Source organism: Tamandua tetradactyla, chromosome 16 (genome assembly GCF_023851605.1).
Source record: "Tamandua tetradactyla isolate mTamTet1 chromosome 16, mTamTet1.pri, whole genome shotgun sequence".
Classification (NCBI taxonomy): domain Eukaryota; kingdom Metazoa; phylum Chordata; class Mammalia; order Pilosa; family Myrmecophagidae; genus Tamandua; species Tamandua tetradactyla.
The window spans coordinates 61025521-61052103 of record NC_135342.1 but is presented as its reverse complement, the minus strand read 5'-3'; the positions used below and the strand labels follow the sequence as shown (position 1 = coordinate 61052103).

Below are 26583 nucleotides of genomic sequence, written 5' to 3'. Positions count from 1 at the left end.
GCAAAGGCAGTGCTGAAAAGGAAATTTATTGCCTTAAATGCCTATATTAAAAAAGAAGAAAGAGCAAAAATTGAGGAGCTAATGACTCACCTAGAGGAACTAGAGAAAGAACAGCAAACTAACCCCAAAGCAAACAGAAGGAAGAAATAACAAAGATTAGGGCAGAAACAAATGAAATTAAGAACATGAAAATAAGAGAGAATCAGCAAAACAAGAAGTTGGTTCTTTGATAAAATCAATAAAATCGATGGACTCTTAGCTATCTGACAAAAAAAAAAGAAGTGGCTAAACAAACTGTGGTATACAACACAGTGATAAGGCAGAATAAAGTCATGATGCATGCAACAATGTGGATGAACCTTGAGGACATTATGCTGAGTGAAACTGACTAAAGACAAAAGGACAAATACTGTATGGTCTCACTAATAAGAACTAACATTAATGAGCAAAATTTGAGAGTTAAAGTTGATTATACAGGTTCTCAGGAGATAGAAAGAGGAAAGAGATTGAGCATTTTATGCTCAAGTACAGAATGTTCGACAGGATTAATTGTAAAGATCCAGAATTGGATAGCACAATACTATCTGATGGTAGCACAATATTGTAAGTACAGTGAAGAAGGCTGAGTGTGAGTATGGTTGAGGAAGGAGGGCTGAGGGCATATATGATACCAGAAGGAAGGACAGAAGATAAAGACTGGGACAGTATAACCTAGTGAAGCCTAGAATGGACAATGATGGGGATTAAATGTATAAATATAAGAATGTTTTTGCACAAGGGAGAACAAACGAATGTCAACATTGCAAGTAATGAAAATGGGATGATATATGGAAAAAATATAATCAACACAAACTAGGGTTCATAGTTAACAGTAACATTGTAATATGCTTCCATTGAATGTAACAAACACAATATGCCAAAGCTAAATGTCAACAAGCAGGGTATTTGGGGGAGGGGTATGGGATTCTTTGTGGAAGAAATGGAAATGTCCTCATATAGATTGTGGTGGTGAAGGCATGGCTATGTGATTATACCAGGAACCATTGATTTTTTACTTAAGTTTGATTGTATAGTGTATGAATACAACTGTTCTTTAAAAATGGACAGAGATGTAAGTGCTGGAGAAAATGTGGAGAGGGGTGTACCAATTCACTGTTGGTAGAGAAGTAGAGTGATGTAGCCCCTCTTGAGGGCAGAGGGTGGCTCCACAGGAAGCTAGGTGTGTGGTTGCCATACGATCCTGCAACTCACTGTTAGGTGTATACTTGGAGGAACTGAGAGTGGGGACATGAATGGATATTTGCACACAGTGTCTATGGCAGCAGTGTTCACGATTTGCAATGGATGGAGGTGGACTAAGGTTTCATCAACTGAGAAAGAAAGGGGGAAACTGTGGTATATACATACAATGGAACATTGAGTGGCTTCAAGAAGGAATAAAGTTGAGAGGCGTGCTACTAGGTGAATGAAACTTGAAGACAGTATGTTGAGTAAAATAAGCCAAAAGTGAAAAGACTAATGCCTCACTAATATGGACTAATTATAATATGTAAACTGAAAATTTTGAATAAGCAGGAACTACATCTGGTTCTCCTGATAAAAGAAGTTGTTTATGGCTATGGGACCTTATTGCAGGAGCAGAGGGGAGGGAAATTTGAGGGTAGGCCATTTGAGGCATGTCAAGGCAACAACACAGAATATTAGGCCTTGATTTTAGACTTTAATAGCATAATCCCAAAAGGTTGTTTTACAGAAATGAAAAAGCTGATCCCTAAAATCCACGTAATCATAAGGGACTGTGAATAACCAAAAAATATCTTGAATAAGAAGAACAAAGTTAGAGGACTCACGCTTGTCAATTTCAAAACTTGCTAAAAAAAAAAAAAAGCAAAACTTACTACAAAGCAACAGTAAACAAAACAGTGTGGTACTAGCATAAGAGCAAACATACAAATCAATGGAATAAAATTGAGAGTTCATATAAACCCATATATCTATGGTTAATTGATTTTTTATTATTAATTAATGGAAAAAAGAAATTAACCCAACATTTAGAAATCATACCATTCTACATATGCAATCAGTAATTCTTAACATCATCACATAGATGCATGATCATCGTTTCTTAGTACATTTGCATCGGTTTAGAAGAACTAGCAACACAACAGAAAAAGATATAGAATGTTAATATAGAGAAAAAAAATAAAAGTAATAATAATAGTAAAAAAAAAAACCTATAGCTCAGATGCAGCTTCATTCAGTGTTTTAACATGATTACTTTACAATTAGGTATTATTGTGCTGTCCATTTTTGAGTTTTTGTATCTAGTCCTGTTGCACAGTCTGTATCCCTTCAGCTCCAATTACCCATTATCTTACCCTGTTTCTAACTCCTGCTGGACTCTGTTACCAATGACATATTCCAAATTTATTCTCGAATGTCGGTTCATATCAGTGGGACCATTCAGTATTTGCCCTTTAGCTTTTGGCTAGACTCACTAAGCATAATGTTCTCTAGGTACATCCATGTTATTACATGCTTCATAAGTTTATCTTCTCTTAAAGCTGCATAATATTCCATCGTATGTATATATCACAGTTTGTTTAGCCACTCTTCTGTTGATGGACATTTTGGCTGTTTCCATCTCCTTGCAATTGTAAATAACGCTGCTATAAACATTGGTGTGCAAATGTCCGTTTGTGTCTTTGCCCTTAAGTCCTTTGAGTATATTCCCAGCAATGGTATTGCTGGGTCGTATGGCAATTCTATATTCAGCTTTTTGAGGAACCGCCAAACTGCCTTCCTCAGTGGTTGCACCATTTGACATTCCCACCAACAGTGGATAAGTGTGCCTCTTTCTCCGCATCCTCTCCAGCACTTGTCATTTTCTGTTTTGTTGATAATGGCCATTCTGGTGGGTGTGAGATGATATCTCATTGTGGTTTTGATTTGCATTTCTCTAATGGCCAGGGACATTGAGCATCTCTTCATGTGCCTTTTGGCCATTTGTATTTCCTCTTCTGGTAGGTGTCTGTTCAGGTCTTTTTCCCATTTTGTAATTGGGTTGGCTGTCTTTTTGTTGTTGAGTTGAACAATCTCTTTATAAATTCTGGATACTAGACCTTTATCTGATATGTCATTTCCAAATATTGTCTCCCATTGTGTAGGCTGTCTTTCTACTTTCTTGATGAAGTTCTTTGATGCACAAAAGTGTTTAATTTTGAGGAGCTCCCATTTATTTATTTATTTCTTCAGTGCTCTTGCTTTAGGTTTAAGGTCCATAAAACCACCTCCAATTGTAAGTTTCATAAGATATCTCCCTACATTTTCCTCTAACTGCTTTATGGTCTTAGACCTAATGTTTAGTTCTTTGATCCATTTTGAGTTAACTTTTGTATAGGGTGTGAGATATGGGTCTTCTTTCATTCTTTTGCATATGGATATCCAGTTCTCTAGGCACCATTTATTGAAGAGACTGTTCTGTCCCAGGTGAGTTGGCTTGACTGCCTTATCAAAGATCAAATGTCCATAGATGAGAGGGTCTATATCTGAGCACTCTATTCGATTCCATTGGTCGATATATCTATCTTTATGCCAATACCATGCTGTTTTGACCACTGTGGCTTCATAATATGCCTTAAAGTCAGGCAGCGCGAGACCTCCAGCTTCGTTTTTTTTCTCAAGATGTTTTTAGAAACTCGGGGCACCCTGCCCTTCCAGATAAATTTGCTTATTGGTTTTTCTATTTCTGAAAAATAAGTTGTTGGGATTTTGATTGGTATTGCATTGAATCTGTAAATCAATTTAGGTAGTATTAACATCTTAATTATATTTAGTCTTCCAATCCATGAACACGGTATGCCCTTCCATCTATTTAGGTCTTCTGTGATTTCTTTTAGCAGTTTTTTGTAGTTTTCTTTATATAGGTTTTTTGTCTCTTTAGTTAAATTTATTCCTGGTATTTTATTCTTTTAGTTGCAATTGTAAATGGGATTCATTTCTTGATTTCCCCCTCAGCTTGTTCATTACTAGTGTATAGAAATGCTACAGATTTTTGAATGTTGATCTTGTAACCTGCTACTTTGCTGTACTCATTTATTAGCTCTAGTAGTTTTGTTGTGGATTTTTCCGGGTTTTTGACGTATAGTATCATATCGTCTGCAAACAGTGATACTTTTACTTCTTCCTTTCCAATTTTGATGCCTTGTATTTCTTTTTCTTGTCTAATTGCTCTGGCTAGAACCTCCAGCACAATGTTGAATAATAGTGGTGATAGTGGACATCCTTGTCTTGTTCCTGATCTTAGGGGGAAAGTTTTCAATTTTTCCCCATTGAGGATGATATTAGCTGTGGGTTTTTCATATATTCCCTCTATCATTTTAAGGAAGTTCCCTTGTATTCCTATCTTTTGAAGTGTTTTCAACAGGAAAGGATGTTGAATCTTGTCAAATGCCTTCTCTGCATCAATTGAGATGATCATGTGATTTTTCTGCTTTGATTTGTTGATATGGTGTATTACATTAATTGGTTTTCTTATGTTGAACCATCCTTGCATAGCTGGGATGAATCCTACTTGGTCATGATGTATAATTCTTTTAATGTGTTGTTGGATACGATTTGCTAGAATTTTATTGAGGATTTTTGCATCTATATTCATTACAGAGATTGGTCTGTAGTTTTTTTATTTTGTAATATCTTTGCCTGGTTTTGGTATGAGGGTGATGTTGGCTTCATAGAATGAATTAGGTAGTTTTCCCTCCACTTCGATTTTTTTGAAGAGTTTGAGGAGAGTTGGTACTAATTCTTTCTGGAATGTTTGATAGAATTCACATATGAAGCCGTCTGGTCCTGGACTTTTCTTTTTAGGAAGCTTTTGAATGACTAATTCAATTTCTTTACTTGTGATTGGTTTGTTGAGGTCATCTATTTCTTCTTGAGTCAAAGTTGGTTGTTCATGTCTTTCCAGGAACCCGTCCATTTCATCTAAATTGTTGTATTTATTAGCGTAGAGTTGTTCATAGTATCCTGTTATTACCTCCTTTATTTCTGTGAGGTCAGTAGTTATGTCTCCTCTTCCATTTCTGATCTTATTTATTTGCATCCTCTCTCTTCTTCTTTTTGTCAATCTTGCTAAGGGCCCATCAATCTTATTGATTTTCTCATAGAACCAACTTCTGGTCTTATTGATTTTCTCTATTGTTTTCATGTTTTCAATTTCATTTATTTCTGCTCTAATCTTTGTTATTTCTTTCCTTTTGCTTGCTTGGGATTAGTTTGCTGTTCTTTCTCCAGTTCTTCCAAGTGGACAGTTAATTCCTGCATTTTGGCCTTTTCTTCTTTTCTGATATAGGCATTTAGGGCAATGAATTTCCCTCTTAACACTGCCTTTGCTGCGTCCCATAAGTTTTGATATGTTGTGTTTTCATTTTCATTCGCCTCTAGGTATTTACTAATTTCTCTTGCAATTTCTTCTTTGACCCACTCGTTGTTTAAGAGTGTGTTGTTGAGCCTCCATGTATTTGTGAATTTTCTGGCACTCCACCTATTATTGATTTCCAACCTCATTCCTTTATGATCCGAGAAAGTGTTGTGTATGATTTCAATCTTTTTAAATTTGTTAAGACTTGCTTTATGACCCAGCATATGGTCTATCTTTGAGAATGATCCATGAGCACTTGAGAAAAAGGTGTATCCTGCTGTGGTGGGATGTAATGTCCTATAAATGTCTGTTAAGTCTAGCTCATTTATAGTAATATTCAGATTCTCTATTTCTTTATTGACCCTCTGTCTAGATGTTCTGTCCATTGATGAGAGTAGTGAATTGAAGTCTCCAACTATTATGGTATATGTGTCTATTTCCCTTTTCAGTGTTTGCAGTGTATTCCTCACGTATTTTGGGGCATTCTGGTTCAGTGCATAAATATTTATGATTGTTATGTCTTCTTGTTTAATTGTTCCTTTTATTAGTAGATAGTGTCCTTCTTTGTCTCTTTTAACTGTTTTACATTTGAAGTCTAATTTGTTGGATATTAGTATAGCCACTCCTGCTCTTTTTTGGTTGTTATTTGCATGAAATATCTTTTCCCAACCTTTCACTTTCAACCTATGTTTATCTTTGGGTCTAAGATGTGTTTCCTGTAGACAGCATATAGAAGGATCCTGTTTTTTAATCCATTCTGCCAGTCTATGTCTTTTGATTGGGGAATTCAGTCCATTAACATTTAGTGTTATTACTGTTTGGAGAATATTTTCCTCTACCATTTTGCCTTTTGTATTATATATATCATATCTGACTTTCCTTCTTTCTACACTCTTCTCTATACCTCTCTCTTCTGTCTTTTCATATCTGACTCTAGTACTCCCTTTAGTATTTCTTGCAGAGCTGGTCTCTTGGTCACAAATTCTCTCAGTGACTTTTTGTCTGAGAATGTTTTAATTTCTCCCTCATTTTTGAAGGACAATTTTGCTGGATATAGGAGTCTTGGTTGGCAGTTTTTCTCTTTTAGTAATTTAAATATATCATCCCACTGTCTTCTAGCCTCCATGGTTTCTGCTGAGAAATCTACACATAGTCTTATTGGGTTTCCCTTGTATGTGATGGATTGTTTTTCTCTTGCTGCTTTCAAGATCCTCTCTTTCTCTTTGACCTCTGACATTCTAACTAGTAAGTGTCTTGGAGAACGCCTATTTGGGTCTAATCTCTTTGGGGTGCGCTGCACTTCTTGGATCTGCAATTTTAGGTCTTTCATAAGAGTTGGGAAATTTTCAGTGATAATTTCCTCCATTAGTTTTTCTCCTCCTATTCCCTTCTCTTCTCCTTCTGAGACACCCACAACATGTATATTTGTGCGGCTCATATTGTCCTTGAGTTCCCTGATACCCTGTTCTAATTTTTCCATTCTTTTCCTATAGTTTCTGTTTCTTTTTGGAATTCAGATGTTCCATCCTCCAAATCACTAATTCTATCTTCTGTCTCTTTAAATCTATCATTGTAGGTATCCATTGTTTTTTCCATGTTTTCTACTTATCCTTCACTTCCATAAGTTCTGTGATTTGTTTTTTCAGTTTTTCTATTTCTTCTTTTTGTTCAGCCCATGTCTTCTTCATGTCCTCCCTCAATTTATCGATTTCGTTTTTGAAGAGGTTTTCCATTTCTGTTCGTATATTCAGCATTAGTTGTCTCAGCTTCTGCATCTCATTTGAACTATTGGTTTGTTCCTTTGACTGGGCCATATTTTCAATTTTCTGAGCGTGATCCGTTATCTTCTGCTGGCGTCTGGGCATTTAGTCAGATTTCCCTGGGTGTTGGACCCAACAGGTTGAAAGATTTTTCTGTGAAATCTCTGGGTTCTGTTTTTCTTATCCTGCCCAGTAGGTGGCGCTCGTGGCACACGTTTGTCTGCAGGTCCCACCAGTAAAAGTTGCTGTGGGTCCTTTAACTTTGGAAAACTCTCGCCGTGGGGGAGGTTCGCCAGCTGAAGCAGCTTGGAAGAGTGCCAGCCGGCCCAGGGGTCCGAACACGGGGAGGGTTGCCAGCCGCCACAGCCCGGGAGAGCGCCCGTCCGAATTTCCTAGTCGGCCTGGGGTGCCAAGCGTGGCGGGAGGGCGCCAGCCGCCACGGCCCCGGAGAGTGCACTGTTCCCAGCCGGACCGGGGAGTCACGTGTTTGGAACGGACCCCCCCAGTCACCGTTCTCCGCGGCCTGGGGATTTCCGATCCAATTCTCTCAGTTGGTCCGGGGGGCCGCACGTGGTGGGGGCGCCAGCCGCCGCAGCTTGAAGGGACCGCCTGCCCAATTCTGCCAGCTGGCCCAGGAAGGAGGAGGGGAGGGACTCCGGCCGCTTGCCGCCCCACCTGGGGAAGCCCGCGCCCCTCGGCGATCTCACTGGAGTGGGTTCTCCCAGTCAGTCAGCCATTCCAGGTTGGGGTACGCTGTCTTTTTGATCTCTGTCGTGGCTCCGGGAGCTGTTCTGTATCGTTTCTACTCCCCTAGTAGCTGTTCTGAAGGAGGAAAGGTGAGGATGGCAAGGCTGTTGAGGACGGTGGCGGAGAAGCTGGTGAAGGCGGAAGAGGGCACGGTGGTGGTTGGAGAGCTGCTGGAGTAGGAGGAGAAAGGGAAGGATAAGATGGCAGATGGAGCACTGCCGGAGCAGAAGGGGAAAGAGAAGGGCAAGATGGCGGTGGGAGTGCTGGCCGAGAAGGGGAAGAGGAGGGCTAGATGGTGGCGGGAGCACTGCCAGAGAAAGAGGAAGAGGAGGGCTAGATGGCAGTGGGAGCGCCAGCGGAGAAAGAGGAAGAGGAGGGCTAGATGGCGGCGGGAGCACCGGCGGAGAAGGGGGAAGAGGAGGGCTAGATGGCGGCAGGAGCGCCGGCAGAGAAAGGGGAAGAGGAGGGCTAGATGGCGGCGGGAGCGCTGGCGGAGCAATTGATTTTTTATATTTATTAAAATTTATTGATTCAAGAGCAAGTGTGATTGGGTAAATTACACTTACACACATCCTTGAATACTGTGATAACTATATATTTTTTCAGAAAAATTATCAGATACACTTTCACACTTATTTTGAAAATGTCCAACTAAAAACAAGATGAGCTTTAGAAGACAGTGGGTTTGTAACACTTTTTTTTTTTCTAGCAGATGGTGTAAACATTAGCCACAGCCAAACTTTAACAGAATAAACAATCTGCTGATTTAAGAGCTCTCTTGGAGAGCAATAAATACTTCAGTTTTTTCAGTTTACAAAATTTATACAGTTTGCATTCTTTCCCTTATTTTTGTTAAACTTTGGGGAATTTACGACTGAGGCTGTATCTCATCCAGGAAATAATTATATCAGCACAATTTTGCAAAACATAAACTTTTGAATAATTTTAGATAATCCTCTAATAAAATATTTTTTCTTTGCAATTTAGATGGGTTTATTTGATTTTTGTTTGCTTGTTTGTTTTAAGAAAATTAAGTTACCATAAACATTTTTTTTCACAATCACACAATCACATTGTAAAAGTTATATACTTATACAATCTTCTTCAAGAATCAAGGTAACTGGAACACAGTTCAACAGTTTCAGGTACTTCTCCTCTAGCCACTCCAATACACCAAAAACTAAAAAGGTATATCTATATAATGCATAAGAATAACCTCCAGGATAACCTCTCAACTCTGTTTGAAAACTCTCAACCACTGAAACTTTATTTTGTCTCATTTCTCTCTTCACCATTTTGGTCAAGAAGGCTTCCTCATTCTGAAGATGTCAGGTCCTTGCTCATCCACAGGAGTCAGGTCCCATGTTGCCCGGGAGATTTACACCTCCGGGAGTCATGTCCCATGTAGAGGGGAGGGCAGTGTGTTCCCTGGCCAAGTTGGATTAGAGAGAGTGGCCATATCTGAGCAACAAAAGAGGTTCTCTGGGAGTAACTCAGGCATAATTATCAGTAAGTTTAGCTTCTCTTTTGCAGGCATAAGCTTCATAGGGGTGAGCCCCAAGATTGAGGGCTCATTGTTTTTGTCTTATTTACTTTACTGATCATCTTCATTTCCACACTCTTCTCCAGACCTCTCTTTCCTGCCTTTTCCCTCCCTTAAGTATTTCTTATAGAGTCGGTCTCTAAGTCACAAATTCTCTCAGTGGTTGTCTGAAAATATATTAACCTCTCTTTCATTATTGAAGGACAGTTTTATTGGGTATATAATTCTTGGTTGGTGGTTTGTCTCTTTCAGAATCTTAAATATATCATACCACTGCCTGCTTGCCTCCATGGTTTCTGCTGAGAAATCCACACATAGTCTTATCTTCCCGTGTATGTGATGGATTGCTTTTCTCTTACTGCTTTCAAAGTTCTCTCTTTGTCTTTGATACTTGACAATCTGATTAGTAAGTGTCTTGGAGTATGTCTATTTGGGTCTATTCAGTTCATGGTATGCTGCACTTCTTGGATCTGCAATTTTATGTCTTTCATAAGAGATGGGAATTTTTTCAGTGATTATTTCCTCCATTAGTCTTTTTTCTCTTTTTCCTTCTCTTCTCCTTCTGGAACACCCATGATATGTACATTCATGTACTTCATGTTGTCATTTAATTCCCTGAGCCCCTGTTCATATTCTTCCATTCTTTTCCCTATATTTTCTTTTGCACGTCAGATTTCAGATGTCCAGTCCTCTAGTTCACTAATCCTTTCTTCTGCCTCTTTAAATCTATTGTAGTTTTCCTTTTTTAAATCTCTTCCATTGTGCCTTTCATTCCCATAAATTCTGCAATTTGTTTTTTCAAACTTTCAAGTTCTTCATGTTCACTCAGTGTCTTCATTATACACTTCCTCAATTTGTTGATTTGATTTTTGATGAGATTTTGCACATCTGAATTTCTGTTTTAGTTTTTCAACTTCTGTATTTCATTTGAAGTATTGGTTTGTTCCTTTGCCTGGGCCATCTCTTCAATTTTCCTAGTATGATTCATTATATTTTGCTGGCCTCTAGGCATTTGATTTCCTTGTTAGTTTATTCTAGAGGTTGTTTTCACTCTTTTACCTAGGGTTTTCTTACTGGATGGGCTTGTTTTCTATCTGTTTTTGTCATTCAGTTCAACTTATTCTAGACCTCCAGCAGGTTTCTGTTTAAACTATCAGAATTTTCCTGTTCTTGTTTTTCTGTTTCTTGCCCTGCCTCTGTGGAGCCATTTTTTTTTTGAGGAGGGTCTCCTCAGATATTATAGATGCAGTCAGATTTTCCCAGACCAGACAGGCCCACATCTCAGGAGGAAAGAGTATCCAACATCAGTTTTCCCTGAGGGTGAGACCCAACAGGTTGTCAGACTTTCTTATGAAGCCTCTAGCCCTATGCTTTTCCTATCCTGCCCAGTTTGTGGTGCTTGTCTGCCTGCAGCTTCCCATCAGCTTAAAGTGATGAGGTGCCTTTAACTTCAGCAGACTCTCCCTGCCAGAGGCATGGTTGAGACAGAGGTGAGGCAGTAGGTGGACTTTGATTACTTCTGTTCCAGTCCCTGGGGCCTGAATTCCATGAAGGAGAGATTCCAATTGAGCTGGGCCCACCACCTTTTTCTTGGGGGAGATATGCCCTTTAGGGAAATAACCCCTAGTTAATTTGTCTCTCAGACATGCCTTAGTTCCACTTTGCCTGGGGTAGTGCTGGAGCTTGAGAGTGCTTGCAGTTTAAGAAGTAAATGAGCTGTTTAAGAAGTAGGAAAAAAAGCAAAAAAGCCTTTTCAGAGCTGGACCCCCATTTTTTGGGTTTGCCAATCAAGAGCTTGAGTTGGTACATGGCTCTACGCATCCCCAGGCTCTATGTGTCCCCTTTTCTTGGGGTCCAGCCCTATGCCAGTATTTTGTGCTGTCCAACTCAAAAAGCCTCTGGTTCTTTTTATTTATTTATTTATTTTCCCATCATCCCTGCCTTCTGTCTGCCAGGACAAAAACTCCTAGTTTCTTTAGAGCTTTTTCAGGTTTATCTGTGCTGGCGGTCTGTTTTCAGTAGTCAAAATCTGTTCATTAATTCTGCAATTGGAGCTTGGTTGAGCTAAGCCCTTACAACTAGTAAAGTCTGTTTTTTTTCCCCTAGGGGAATCAGCCTGCCATGCCCATGGGGGATGGGCACCAGTCTCCGTGGCTTGGAACAACATATTTGCAAATCACATTATCTGATTAAGGATTTGTATCCAGAATATATAAAGAATTCTTACAATTCAACAACTAAAAGACAAACAACCCAATTTAAAAATAGACAAAGGACTTGATAGACATTCTCCAAAGAAGACATACAAATGGCCAATAAGCACATGAAAAGATGCTCACAACATTATTAGTCATTAGAGAAAGGCAAGTCAAAAGCACAATAAGATTCCACTTCATACCTACTATGATGCTATTATAAAAAAAAAATTTGGAAAATAACAAGCACTGATAAAGATGTGGAAATATTGGAACCTGGTACGTGGCTGGTGGGAATGTAAAATGGTGCATCCACTGTGGAAAACAGTTTGGCTGTTCCTCAAAAAATTAAACACAAAAGCATTAATTGTAAGAGCCAGAAGATGGAAACAACCCAAGTGTCCATCAACAGGTAAAATAGATAAACAAAATAGATAAACAAAAATATATATAAATATATTATATTTATATATATATAATGGAATATTTTTCATATATAAAAAGGAATGAAGTTCTGATACATGCTACAACATGGATGAACCTGAAAATATTATGCTGAGTAAAATAAGAAAGGCATATAAGGACAAATACCATATGATTTCACTTATATGAAATAACTAGAAATAGCAAATTTGTAGAGACAGAAGTAGATTAGAGGTTACTAAGGAAAGGGAAATGGGGAGAAATTGCTTGTCGGGTATAGAATGTTCATAAATTTTAGGAAATTTAGAATAAATTTTTTTTTTAAAAAAAACACACACCAAAAACTGGTGTGGGGATATGTTAGTGATAGGGCTAAACCAAGACCTGGAGCTTGAGGTTCCAGTTCCAGTTCTGTTGCTAAGTAATGATTAATTCTGGTCAAGGCACATAATCATTCAGTCTTTTTTTTTTTTTTTTTACATCTGATAAACAAGTGAAAAAATAAGTTAAACATAGAATTACCATATGACTCATATTCCTAGGTTTGTACTCAAAACAACTGAAAACAGGGATTCATGCAGATACCTGTACACCAATGTTCATAACATTATTTGCAATAGCCAAAAGGTGTAAGCAACCTAACGACCTTCAACAGATGGATGAACAAAATATGTTATAGACATACAATGGGATATTATTCAACTATAAAAAGGAATAAAGTTCTAATACATGCTATAACATGGATGAACCTTGAAAACATGAAGCTAAATGAAAGAAGCCAGACACAAAAGGACAAATATTGTATGGTTCCTGTTATATGAATTATCTAGTTAGGTTTATAGAGATAGAAAGGAAATTAGAGGTTACCAAGGCTTGAGCAGGTATGCAGAAATGGGCTCAGAGTTTCTGTTGGGATGATGAAAAAGTGCTGGTAATGGATAGTGGTAATGGTTACTCAATATTGTGAATATACTTAATGCCACTAAATTCTACACTTACAAATAGTTAGAATAGTACATTTAAATAATTATGGATATTTTACAATTTTTTAACTTAAAAAAGAAACTACAGAGGACTTCCAGGAAGATGGTGGAAAGGAGAGGCCGAGCTAACTGCTCCACTGTGGAATAACTAGAGAAAAGGTAAGAAATGACTGGGACAGCAGTTCCATGATATGAATGGCCAGAGAGGGACTTCTATATCTATAAGAAGGACCTATGTAATGTAGAAATAGGTGGAGAAATTAGGACTGAAAGAGCAGGGAAAGTTTATATAATCATGACTGCCTTTGGGACTGCCTGTTATACATGGGCCCAGAGTGGGTGAGGGAGGAATTGAGCACTCCCATATTCTCATCTTTGCAACCAGTGGAGGAGACATCTCTTAGCCCCACAGCCAGGAGCTTCTGTGTGGGAAATTCTGGAATCAGCAGACTTATTTTAGCCATACACAGAGACCTTGCTATGGTGCACAGTCCCTATCTCCAACCCTGAGGCAGGCTGCTGCAGGCACCTAGTTTGGAGGAAGACTGGGGGCCCTGAGAGGGGACGCAGAGCAGAGTAGAGCCATCTGACAATTATCAGGAGAGAGACACTCTATGTACCATTGCCTGTATCCTTTCTCCACAGAGGTCAACGGCACTCCTAGCATATACAGACAGAGAGGAGGAGACAAGAAAGAGAGCCACACAAAAGCCCCAAGAGTTCCTTCCCTACCCCAATGGCCCATCGGTACATGGTAGGCAGGGGTCTTGTGGGCTGCCGAATAGCAAACACTTTCAAGCTAGCTGAGGTCTGAGGAAGGTGAAACTCTCAGTCCCATAGCCCAAAGCTTTTTCACTCCAAAGCCTGGGAACCACCAGCCATCATGCCCTCAAGTGGATTCTGCACAGATGTGCATAGCTCCCACCTACACCCACCCCCGGGGCTGGTGGTCTCCAGCATGCACAGAGTTCTGTTACACTGACTGAACTTTCACCTGGTTTTGTACCCCAACAGTTGGCGCATTCTGGGAAAAGTGGGCTTGAGTAGAAGAGGTGGCCCAAGAGCTACATCTGTTGGGGAGACAGGGAAAGTGCACTCTGGCAGATTGCTGTTCTGCCAACTTTCATACAAATGTTCAAATAGCCTTGCATCACCATGGAAGGCCTTGACCTTGCTCTGACTGGGAATTACTGATAAACAAAGTGCCTAAGGAGAACTTCAATGCAAACCCAAGCAACTATAAAATCTTAGGTGAGCAAGGGAAATCAACTTTCAAAAGAACCTTATCAAAATAATCAAATGCAGGCTCGAGCTGGAGGCGTGCAGGGCTCAAGATGCTGTAGACATGGGACCCAGAGCAGCTCGGAGGCAGTGAATAATAGCTCTTCAAGTCTGCAATAAAAAATGGCCTCTACTCACAAGCAGTGTGGGCAACCAAAGCTATAGGCTGAGCCCCCAGTCTTGGGGTTTGTTCATATGAAACTTAACCCCACAAAAGATAGGTCAAGCATACTTAAAATTAGGCCTAAGAGTCACCCCCAAGAGAGCCTCTTTTGTTGCTCAGATGTGGCCTCTCTCTGCAGCCAACACAACAAGCAAACTTATCACCCTCCCCCTGTCTATGTGGGACATGACTCCCAGGGGTGTGGACCTTCCTGGCAATGTGGGACAGAAATCCTAGAATGAGCTGAGACTCAGCATCAAGGGATTGAGAAAACCTTCTTGACCAAAAGGGGGAAGAGTGAAATGAGACAAAGTGTCAATGCCTGAGAGATTCCAGAGTCGAGAGGTTATCCTGGAGGTTATTCTTACGCATTAAGTAGACATCACCTTGTTATTCAAGATGTAATGGAGAGGCTGGAGGGAACTGCCTGAAAATGTAGAGCTGTGTTCCAGTAGCCATGTTTCTTGATGATGAGTGTATAATGATATAGCTTTCACAATGTGACTCTGTGATTGTGAAAACCTTGTGTCTGATGCTTCTTTTATCTACCTTGTCAACAGATGAGTAGAACATATGGAATAAAAATAAATAATGGGGGAACAAATGTTAAAATAAATTGAGTTTAAAATGCTAGTGATCAATGAAAAGGAGGGGTAAGTATGTATAATTTTTTTTTCTGTTTTCGTTTTATTTCTTTTTCTGAATAGATGGAAATGTTTCAAGAAGTGATCATGATGATGAATATGCAACTATGTGATGATATTGTGAATTACTGATTATATATGTAGAACAGAATGATCAAAATAGGAATGTTAACGTTTATTTGGTCTTTTTGTATTTAAAAAAATTAAAAATAATAAAAAACCCACCATATCTTCTAGAGATAAATACTGAAGTATTTATGGGTGAAATAATAAATGTTTGAAATGCTCAGACAAACGTTGATAATTTTTAAGCTGGATAGAGGGTAAATAAGTGTTTGTTATATCTGTATCTTTTTTCCACTTGTGTCAACTTGAAATCTTTAACAATAAAGTTTCAACACGGGGAAAACAAAGAATGTTTGTGTTCTTTCTTGTCATTTTTTTTAAAAAATTTAAAAATTAATAAAAAAGATTTTTTTAAAGTAATAAAAAAAATGACCTCCAATAAAACTACATTGCAAAAAATGGGAAAGAGCAAAAAGGTGGAAGAGGCAGAACCTGAAGGATTTGTGGTGGAAAAAGTACTGTATTGACGTGTAGTAAATGGGAAGGTGGAGTATTTCCTGAAATGGAAGGGATTTACAAATGCTGACAATACTTGGGAGCCTGAAGAAAATTTAGATTACCCAAAGTTAATTGAAGCATTTCTTAATTTTCAAAAACTGGTAAAGAGAAAGATGGTACAAAAAGAAAATCTTTATCTGACAGTGAATCTAATGACAGCAAATCAAAGAGGAAAAGATATGCTGCTGACAAACCAAGAGGCTTTGCTAGAGATCTTGATCCTCAACACATAATTGGTGCCACAGACAGCAGTGGAGAATTAATGTTTCTTAGGAATGGAAAAATTCAGATGAGGCAGACTTGGTGCTGGCCAAAGAGGCAAACATAAAGTGTCCTTAAATTGTAATCGCTTTTTATGAAGACAGACTAACTTGGCATTCTTGTCCAGAAGATGAAGTTCAGTAATTGTTTGGATTGCTTTTTATATATGTTTACATATATATAAAATCTGGGTCTTGGTTTTTTGGATTTATTAGTGAGAAGAATAACTATTCTACTGGAAATCAAGTTTGATATGTTTGTTTTGAAATAGTATTATTGGGGGAGTTGTTAGGTATTTTGGGGGGTATTGGTTTTTGTTTTGTTTTCGCATCAATATCACTGGTTAATTTGAACAAATAAAAGCTTTCTGTAGTTGCTTCATTAATCAGAAAAGAACATTTGACACCATGATATATTATTTCCTTTGCATTAGAAAAGAGCTTTTCTAAATGTGGGGAAAATTTCCATAGTCTTTACTGACTCAGAACTTGTGTTTAGCCCCATACCTGCCTAAAGGAGACCATTCTGACCATTCTGTGCTTTTTGTTTGTTTGTGTGTGTGTAAAAAAATACATATGTAATTTTTATTTTTTATTATTTTTTACATTCATCAAAAACAAAACCATTTAAAAAAACAGCATTTCACAACCATGAATAAGTCCTTGGTGCTTCTGTGATGCCATCATTCTGAGCAAGAAATCACTTAAAGTTAAATTGAAAATTTTCCTAAAGTTATAAACTTTCAAATAATATAGATGATTCAGTAATTAATTGGGCAATTTAAATATAATACAAATAATTTATATAATTTGAAGCAGCCAGAGCAAAATCCATATCTATATCTTTATTCATAGAAATGCAAAATATTTGTAAAACTCTGAGAAGAAACTCTACCACAGCCAACAATTTTCCCCAAAAAATGAGAAAACAAGGTAAGGTTGTTTGTTTTCATTAGTCAAACAAGGCATAGTTAAAAGGCCATTTAAAATGTCCTTCTAGAGAGCCATTCTTTTCTGGAGAGTTGAAATCCCTGTGCTATATTGACTAAAAAGGTCATGATTCATAGAAACCTAATCAGATGGTTAAGGATGTTGCAATTTAAGACCTGTTGGCAGAAATGGGCTAACAGATTTTAATCTAAATTGTTGACCTGTATGTTTTTTATTTACCCCCAACACATTCCTTACATGTAGGCTCAATCTTTTCAGTATTTGGGTTACTGGCTCAGCAGAAGCCAGAACAAACAATAACTTCATGGTAATCGGAATGTTATCCAACTGTATACTGTTTACTTTATTGTAAATACTGGTGAACAGTGGTCAATAAATAGTTTCATATTCCTTTAAAAAATAATCAAATGCAAAGAAATCAGCAGAAAATAACAAAGCACATGAAGATGCAAGAAGATATGGCCAAGTCAGTGACCAAATTAAAAAGCCAGAGGAGACACAGAATTTGGAACAACCAATCAAAGAAGTATATACAAATCTCTAAAATAACCTCAATGGGTTGGCCAAAGAAATAAAGGCTATCAAGAAGACACCAGAAGAGCAAAAAGATGAATTTGAAATAGTAAATAGAAAAACAGCAGATCTTATGGAAAGATGCTGTAGATTAAATTAAAAATATACTAGAGACACACAACAGCAGATTTGAAGAAGCAAAAGAAAGAATGAGTGAACTAGATGACAGGGCAACTCAATTTGATGCACAAAAAATAAATAATGAAAAAGATGGAAAAATTTGAATTGGACCTCAGGAAAATTATGGACAACATGAAGCATGCAAATAGAAGAATGACTGGTGTTCTAAAAGAAGAGAAGAATAAAGGGCTAGGAAAAGTGTTTGAAGAGATAATTGGGGAAAACTTCTCAACCCTTAAAAAAGACATAAAATATGGGAATCAAAGAAGTCCAATGAACTCCAAATAGAATAAATCCAAATAGACCCACTTCAAGACACATAATCATCAGATTGTCAAATGTTGAAGAGGAGGAGAAAGTCCTGAAAGCAGCAAGAGAAAAGTGATTCACCACATACAAGGGAAGCCACAGAGGACTAAGTACTGACTACCCAATGGGTACCATGGAGGTGAGAAGGCAGTGGTATGACATATTTAAGATTCTGAACGGGAAAAATTCAGTTAAGAATTCTTTATCCAGAAAAGCCGTCCTTCAAAAATGAGGGAGAAGCCTCTCACCCTCCATTTTTCTTTACTTGTAAGAGTGCCCGATACATCAAATAAATTTTCTGCCTGCTTAAAATAAAAAGAGGGAGAGCTTAAAATCTTCACAGACAAACAAATGCTGAGGAATATGTTAACAAGAGACCTGCCCTGCAAGAAAACACTAAAGGGAGTTCTGTCAGTTGAAAAAAAAGACAGAAGAGAGAGACGTCTGGAGAGGGGAACAGAACTAAAGAGTATTAGTAAGGGTGATTTAAACGATAAAAATAGAGAGAGGGAAAAAAATAATCTGACAAATAAAAACCAAAGGGTATGACTTTTGGTTCAAGTACTGCCTTTACAGTAACAACTTTGAATAACTTTAAATATGAATTAAAAAACTTACCAATTAAAAGATACAGATTGGAAGAATGGATTATATAATATAATCTATCTAATGCTGTTTATAAAAGACTCATCTTAGATCCACGGATACAAATAGATTGAAAGTGAGAGGATGGGAAAAAATATTCCTTGCAAGCTGTAACCAAAATAAAGTAAGGGTCGCTACAGTAATATCAGACAAAACAGACTTTAAATGCAAAGATGTCATAAAGACAAGGAAGGACACTATATATTAATTAAAGGGACAATTCACCAAAAATAAATAACAATCATAACTGTTCATGCACACAATCAAGGAGCTCCAAAGTACATCAGACAAACATTGGCAAAACTGAAGGGAGCAATAGATATGTCACAATAATAGGGGGAGACTTCAAAACACCACTCTCTTCTACAGATAGAACAGCCAGAGAGAAGATGAATAAGGAAAAGAGAACCTAAACAATGTGATAAATAAGTTAGACGTAACAGACATATAAAGATTGTTGCATCCCCAAATACAGGATATACATTCTTCTGTAATGTTCATGGAACATTCTCCAGGATAGATCATATGCTGGGACAAAAAAATGCATCTTAATAAATTTTAAATGATTGAAATTACTCAAAGCACTTTCTCTGGCCATAATGGAATGAAGCTGGAAATCAATAACCACCAAAGAAACAGAACTTTCACAAATATATGGAGGTTAAACAACACACTCTTAAACAACCAGTGGGTTAAAAAAGAAACTGCAAGAGAAATCAGTAAATATCTGGAGATGAAAGAAAATGAGAATACAACATATCAAAAACTATGGGATGCACAGTGTGACCATGGCTCAGTGGCAGAATTCTCGCCTGCTGTGCTGGAGACCTGGGTTTGATTACTGGTGCCTGACCATATCAAAAAAAAAAAAAAAAAAAAAAAAAAAAAAAAATATATATATATATATATATATATATATATATATATATATACAAAAAAACAACCTATGGTATGCAGTGAAGGTGGTGCTGAGAAGGAAATTTATAGCTCTAAACACATACATTAAAAAGGAAGAAAGAGCTAATACCAAAGACTTAACTGAGCATGAATATGTTAGAGAAAGAATAGCAAACTAACTCTAAAACAAGTAGAAGAAAAGAAATAACAAAGATTAAAGCAGAAATAAATGAACTGAGAGCAAAAAAGACAATAGAGAGAAACAATAAAACCAACAGTTGTTCTTTGAGAAGGTCAACAATATTGACAAATAAAATCAGAAATGAGAGGGCATTTATTACTGTGGATCCTGAAGAAATAAAAAAAAAATCATAAGAGAATACAACTATACACCAACAAACTCGACAAGGTAGAGGAAATGGACAACTTCATAGAAACACATAACATCCTATACTGACTTGAAAAAAAAAATAGAAGACCTCAACAAACCAATCACAAGTAAAGAGATTCAGTCAGTCATCAAAACCTTCCTACAAGGAAAGCTCAGGGCCAGACAGCTTCACAGGGGAATTTTGCCAAACATTCCAAGAGAACTAACACCATACCTGCTCAAACTCTTCAAAAAAAACTGAAGAAAAAGAAACAGTACCTAACTCATTTTATGAAGCTAACATCATTCTAATACCAAAACCAGATAAAGACAGTACAAAAAAGGAAAACTACAAGCCAATTTCCCTAATGAATATAGATGCAAAAATTCTCAACAAAATACTTGCAAATCAAATCCAAAGGCACAGTAAAAGAATCATACACTATGACCAAGTGGGGTTCATTTCAGACATGCTAGGGTGGTTCAATATAAGAAAATCAATTAATGTAATACAACACATAACAAATCAAAAGGGAAAAATCACATGATCATCTCGATTCACACTGAAAAAGCATTTGACAAAATTCTGCACCCTTCTTCTGATAAAAACACTTCAAAAGGTAGGAATCAAAGGAAACTTCCTCAATATGATAAAGGGCACACATGAAAAACCCACAGCTAGCATTATATTTGTTATGGTTAGGTTCATGTGTCAACTTTGCCAGGTGACGTTGCTTAGTTATCTGGTCAAACAAGCATTGGCCTTACCATAACTACAAGGACATTTTGTAGCTGCTTAATAACCCAGAAAGTTGGTTGATTGCATCCATGGCTGATCACATCTACAGTCAGCCAAGGGTAGTGTCTTCTGCAATTAGTGACATTTAATTTAATCAGTTGAAGGCTTTAAAGGAGATTCAGAAGAGAGACTCTCTCTCTTCAATTCAGCCAGCCAGCCTCTCCTGGGGGATTCATTGAAGACCTTCATTGGAGCTGTCAGCTCGTGGCCTGCCTTATAAAATCTGGACTTGTGTATACCCACAGCTGCATAAGACACTTTAATAAAATCTCATATTTACAGATATCTCCTGTTGGTTCTGTTTCCCTAGAGAACACTTACTAATACAATACTCAATGGCAAGAGACTGAAAGCCTTCCCCCTCAGATTGGAAATGAGACAAGGATGCCCACCATCATCACTATTATTCAACATTACGCTAGAAGTTCTCGCTAGGGCAGTTAGGCAAGAAAAAGAAATAAAAGGCACCCACATTAGAAGGGAAGTAGTAAAACTTTCATTATTTGCATATGATATGGTCCTATATTCGGAAAGTCCTAAGAAATCCACAACAAAGCTACTTGAGCTAATAAACAAATTCAGCAAACTGGTGGTATACAAGATTAATGTGTGAAGTGCCCTGGAGGGACAGGGAGGAAAGGAGGAAATATTAAACTTCTCCACCTGGGGAATTCCTGATATTCTCACAAGCAGTGGGGACAACCAATTTAATAGACTGAACCCTAAATATTGGATATTGTCCTTATGAAACTTATTCCCAAAGTGGAGAAGCTAAGCCTAATATAAGTAATAACTATAGTTATTACTTAAAACTATGCCTAAGAGTCACCCCCAGAGAACCTCTTTTGTTGCTTAGATGTGGCCTCTCTCTCAGCAGGTGAACTCACAGCCCTTCCCCCTACATGGGACATGACTCCCAGGAGTGTAAATCTCCCTGACAATGTGGGACATGACTCTTGAGGATGAACTGGGACCCTGCATCATGGGATTGAGGAAATCTTCTTGACCAAAGGAGGAAGAGAGAAATGAGACAAAATAAAGTTTCAGTGGCTGACAGATTTCAAACAGAGTAGAAAAGTTATTCCGTAGGTTATTGTTATGCATTACATAGACACCCCTTTATAGTTTATTTTATATTGGAGTGGCTAGAGGGAAGTACCTGAAACTGTTGAACCATATTCCAGTAGCCTTCATTCTTTACAACAATTGTATAACGAGACGGTTTTTGCATTATGACTGTGTGATTGTGAAAACCTTGAAACTGAAGCTCCCTTCATCCAGGCTCTGGACAGATGAATAAAAAATAAGGGCAAAAATAAATAAATAAATAATGGAGGGGGAATAAGGGGTAAAAAAAAATTGGGTAGATTGTAGTACAAGTGGTCAAAGAGAGGGAGGGGTAAGGGGTATGGGATGTATGTTTTTTTTTCTCTCTACTTATTTTTCTGGAGTGATGCTAATGTTCTATAAATGATCATGGTGATGAATGCACAACCCTGTGATGATACTGTGAGCCACTGATTTAATATTTTGGATGGACTGTATGGTGAGTGAGCATATCTCATTAAAAATATTTTAAAAATAAAGATTAATGTGTAAAAATAAGTAATGTTTCTACACACATAGTGATGACCTGAGGAGGTAATTAAGAAAAAAATTCCATTCACAATAGCAACTAAAAGAGTCAAGAATCTAGGAATAAATTTAATCAAGATGTAAAAGATCTCTACACATAAAACTTCAAATCTTTGCTAAAAGAAAACAAAGAAGACCTAAATAGGTGGAAAGATATTCTGTGCTCATGGATAGGAAAGCTAAATGTCACTTCTACCCAAATTGATCTATAGATTCAATGCAATACCAACTAAAATTCCAACAACCTACTTTGCAGACTTGAAAACGCTAGTTACAAAATTTATTTGGAAGGGAAAAGGACCTCAAATTGCCAAAAACATCCTAAAAAAGAAGAACAAAGTGGAAGTACTTACACTTCTTTATTTTAAAGCTTATTAAAAAGCCAAGTGGTCAAAACAGCATGGTATTGGCACAAAGACAGACATATTGATCAATGGACTAGAAAAAAGAGTTTGGAAACAGACCCCTATATCTATGGTCAATTGATTTTCGACAGGGTCCCCAAATCCACTGATCTGGGACAGAATAGTCTCTTCAATAAATGGGCTTGGGAGAACAGGCTATGCATAGCCAAAGGAATGAAAGAGGACTCCTACCTCTTACCCGAAACAAAAATTAACTCAAAGTAGGTCAAAGACTTAAATATAAGAGCAAGTACCATAAAACTTCTAGAAGAAAACATAGGGAAACATCTTCAAGACCTAGCAATAGGAGATAGTTTCTTAGATGTTACACTCAAAGCACAAGCAATGAGAGAAAAAATAGATGAATGGGAACTCCTAAAAATCAAATGCTTCTGTGTCTACCTTATAATAGACCCTTAAATTGAACTGTAGCCCCAAATGAGATCTGGACCTTGATTTGGCAGAGAATAACTGACAAACAAAGCGAAAAAGGAAACATTTAGCAAAAAACTAAGTAAATATAAAACTTTAGAAGAGTGAGGGAAACCAACTTGCATAAAAACCATATCAAGATAATCAAATGCCCCAAACACAACAGAAAATCACAAAATACACAAAGATCTAAGCAGAAACGACCCAGCAGACGACTAAATCAAAATTCCAGAGGGGCCACAGAGTATGGAACAACTACTCAAGGATATTTATAAAGAAATAAAAGATATCAGGAAGATACTAGAGAAGCATAAAGAAGAATTTGGGAAGTTAAATAGAAAAATGGCAGATCTCACAGAAATGAAAGATACAGTAGACCAAATAAAAAATATACTGGAGACACACAATAGCAGATTCAAAGAAGCAGAAGGAAGAGTAAGTGAGCTAGAAGATAGAACAATAGAACTAGAGCGCACAAAAGAATAAATGGCAGGAAAGATAGAAAAAATGCAACTGGTCTTAGGGAAATGATGGACAACAAAAGGTGCAAAAATATAAGAATTGTTGGTGTCCCAGAAGGAGAAGAGAAGAGTAAAGGGTTGGGAAAGTTATTTGAAGATATAATCAGCAAAATAAATAATCGGGTAAAAAGGAAAGAAAGTAATGTGTTGGTAAGCAGGTGGAAAATCTGAAACTCTCATACATTGCTAATAGGAATGCAACTGGTGCAGCTGCTGCGAAAAACAGATTGGTGGTTCCTCAATAACTTAGACAGTTACCCTGTGACTCAGTCATTCCACTCCAAAGTATATATCCAAAACAAATGAAAACATATAGCCACACAAAACCTTTTACATTAGTGCTCATAGCAGCAGTATTCACAATATCCAATAGGTAGAAACAAACCAAATTGTTAATTTCCCAACTGATAAATGAGTAAACAAAATTGGTATATTTTATTCAGACATAAAAGTAATGAAGTATTAATATATGCAACATGGATGAACCTTGAAAGCCTCATGTTATGTGAAAAAAAGCCAGACACAAGAGGTCATTTACTGTATGATTCCATTCATATGAAATATACAGAACAGGCAAATTTATAGACAGGATGAAGATTACTGGTTGCCAGGGGCTGAGGTAAAGGGGGAAGAGAGTATGATTGTCTAATGGATACAGGGCTTCCTTTTGGGTTGATGAAAATGTTCTCAAACAAGGTAGTGGTGATGGTTGCACAACACTGTGAATGTACTGGATTGTACACATTAAAATGGTGAATTTTATAGTATGTGAATTCTATCTAAAAAAAATAGAAAATGGTTTTCTGACTTTGAGGGCAGTGTATTTATTGGTAGCTCTGTGGTGCGCAATTACCTAATATCCTGAGAATCTGTTAGCATGTGACAAAAGCTAAGGTTAATTTTAATTCTCATTAGTGACCTGCAGCATTTCTCAGGCCTCTCATTGCACTCTGCTTTGAAGAGCAGATATTTTACCATTTTTAAAGGGAACCAGAATTATCATTCAAATGATAAACTGCCACACAGAGAGACATTCTTTTATGATTCTTGTGAGGTGTGGATCTCAAGAAGTTATGCATTTAGTGTTTATTAAAGAGGGTAAAGACAAATAGATCAGAGAACAAATCAAGAACAGAATAATCTCCCAATATAAATATATGGGCTACATAACCCCACCGGGAAAAAAACATGTTTAATCAGGAAAACAACAAATCAAATAATCTCTCTACAAAAAATCATTTACAGCTCATTTGGCAATTGAATTTATAGTCTCTAATAAAGTCTGTTTATACCGATGAGAAAAGAGTTTTCAATAAATAAAATTGGTAAGAAAAGAAAAAAGAACTCCTACTGGCCAAAGCTGGGAGAATTTGAGCATAATTTATAATAATAACTGCAATGAATCGTCAATTTATTGAAATCTATGAGTGTATAAGAATACCAATAAAATAAAGCCTTCATCGGTCCCTTTGGGGAATGCTAATAAAACAACTCATTATTCTGGAAACTGTGACTAAAGTGAAAAAAAAACACCCATTTATTCTGCCTTTCCTATACAAAGTGTACCTCAGGGTAATCAAATAGTTTATTACAGCTAAAAATGAATTTAAAAATTTTTAATTTTAAAATTTAAAATTTAAAAAAAATTGTTTTGCAATCCCTCATCAATTATTGGGCCATATTCAATGGCTAGGTATCACGAAAACACAACCACCAGCCATTTATATACACTTTCTGATGAAGTTTACACAATCACCTTGGAAGTACAAACTATCACCTATGAAGTAGTCCTCAAAAAATTAAATAAAACATGAATCTGTTCAAGCTTCATCTAACTACTAATTTATAGGAAATACAGGTAACGGGAAAATATTAAACATCACCTTGGTATTGTAATTAGCAAAATCCAGACTGTAGTAAACTCTTCAGGACAAATGACCCAGTTTCTTCCAAAACAATAGAAAATGCAAGGGGTAAAAAAAGGAGGAAATTATAGATCAAAAGGGATTTAGGCTATATATCAACCAATTGCAATGTATGGACCTTATTTAGATTGTAGTTGGATCTGGGGTTTTTCCCTTTTTTTTTTTTTTTCTTTATTGGAGTTGTCAGTTTATAGAACAATCATGCATAAAATACAGGATCCCGACTTCCGGGTCAAGATGGCGGCTTAACAACCTGCGCGTTTTAGTTCGTCCTCCAGAACAACTGCTAAATAACCAGAAACAGTACAGAACAGCTCCTGGGGCCACGTCAGTGACCAGACACACAGCGTACCCCAGTCTGGACCAGCTGGACCGGCTGCGAGCACCCCCCAAACCGTGAGTTCCCAAAGCTGCGGCAGCCAGTGCCCCTCCCCCACAGGCCGCTTCCTAGAGGGGAAAGGAAAGGACTTTACCAGCAGCAGTGACTGGGCACAATCAAACGCCAATTGTGGAACTAATTAACAAATTCTGGCTACTAAAAATAGGCCCCCAGCTTAGGTGAACCCGATCAAAGCGGAGGTTGCTCATTTTTGCCCAGGCACCAAGGGGGCAGGACTGACAGAAAAAGGGGGAAAAAAAGAAGGAAACAGGTTTTTGTGGCTGTGTATCTACAAAGGCTTGAATGCCTCTGGATAGAGCGGCAGGGCTTTTCAGGCTGCAACTGCCCCAGGCATAGGCAGAAGTGAGCTCTTTTGGGGGCTTATCTGGAGCCTGTGCCTTCCCCAGGGGAGGGGTGAAGGCCCACCCAGGTGGAATCCCTCCATCAAGGAATTCAGACACCAGTGCTTGGTAATTTGAAGCCATTAAAACCAGCCTACAACCTCTCCTCTGTCTCCAACAAACCCCCAGCCAAAGTTAAAGGTACCGCATCATCTTATGCTGGTGGGACCTGCAGTCAGA

The 26583-nt window shown here is 37.6% G+C and overlaps 1 protein-coding gene and 1 pseudogene across 5 annotated transcripts in view; one reads left to right on the top strand and one right to left on the bottom strand.

Annotated features, from left to right (window-relative positions):
• The window catches only part of LRRC36 (leucine rich repeat containing 36), a 104458-nt gene that overhangs the window by 61615 nt on the left and 16260 nt on the right, over positions 1-26583 (bottom strand). The window lies entirely within an intron of this gene.
• LOC143660347 (chromobox protein homolog 3 pseudogene) lies at positions 15653-16187 on the top strand (annotated as a pseudogene).